Raw genomic sequence first — 219 nt, forward strand, 5'->3', positions numbered from 1 at the left:
GCCCTTCCATCTAAGCATCCATTTACCATTTTAAAAGGCCTTTCAATCTCCCGTGCCTGTTGTCATCCCGGAAATGTAATAGAGAATTGCAACACACAGAGAGGTACGCCCTTCAAGCTTGCATGATGCACAGACCTTGCACAAAGACACGAGCTGTGCAGTATGAGTTTGAGAAATGTGAAAGGGAATCTGATCTTCAGAGCTTATTGTACAGGGCTA

The sequence above is a fragment of the Penaeus monodon genome, chromosome 22, assembly GCF_015228065.2.
Source record: "Penaeus monodon isolate SGIC_2016 chromosome 22, NSTDA_Pmon_1, whole genome shotgun sequence".
Classification (NCBI taxonomy): Eukaryota; Metazoa; Arthropoda; class Malacostraca; order Decapoda; family Penaeidae; genus Penaeus; species Penaeus monodon.